Here is a 593-nt window from a genome sequence, read left to right as displayed (position 1 = left end):
TTAAGATACAATGATGTATAAGAGTATTATTTTCAAGTTAAAACACTCTCATTTTAAAAGCATGTTTAGTAAGAGAAAAAAAACAAAAAACATTTAGAAAACTTAAAAGTATTTACATGAATTAGCAGAAATTTGTAAATGATGTAATTCTTAAAACATAAGCAATATTTAGTTTTTGTCTCAGTATTTCATGTAACCATGATGTATCTATATACACCTCAAAAATACAAGATCCTTCACTTATCCTTTAGTTTTATTGTACGTGGAAAGAAATGTTTGTAAGTAAGAGATAATCTGTTGAAACCTGAAATGATGGTAGTAATACCTTAATTATATTAAGATAACCATCTGAAAAACTGATTGTTAGCAACATTTGATTGAAAACAAGTTTATTTTTCCATTGATAGAGAGACTTAAAGTTGCAACATTTCCTTAAATCATTTTCAAACCTCCAAATCTATTATTATGAGTCATTGGTAGCAAGTTTGAGTTTTTTCTTTTTACCAGTGACACTTTTGGGTTTTATTTTTTACCATCCTTTTCCCTATCACTGGATTTTTTCTTTTTTTGTTCATTCCCATTACCCTTCTCGT

At 27.2% G+C, this 593-nt stretch overlaps 1 protein-coding gene across 2 annotated transcripts in view; it reads right to left on the bottom strand.

Annotated features, from left to right (window-relative positions):
* LOC106873594 (low-density lipoprotein receptor-related protein 6) overlaps positions 1-593 on the bottom strand; it is a 699,058-nt gene that overhangs the window by 9,859 nt on the left and 688,606 nt on the right. The gene's annotated exons all lie outside the window — the stretch shown is intronic.

Source organism: Octopus bimaculoides, chromosome 1 (assembly GCF_001194135.2).
Source record: "Octopus bimaculoides isolate UCB-OBI-ISO-001 chromosome 1, ASM119413v2, whole genome shotgun sequence".
NCBI classification, from domain to species: Eukaryota; Metazoa; Mollusca; class Cephalopoda; order Octopoda; family Octopodidae; genus Octopus; species Octopus bimaculoides.
The sequence above is the reverse complement of the archived record's forward strand: the minus strand, read 5'-3'. Positions and strand labels throughout refer to the sequence as shown.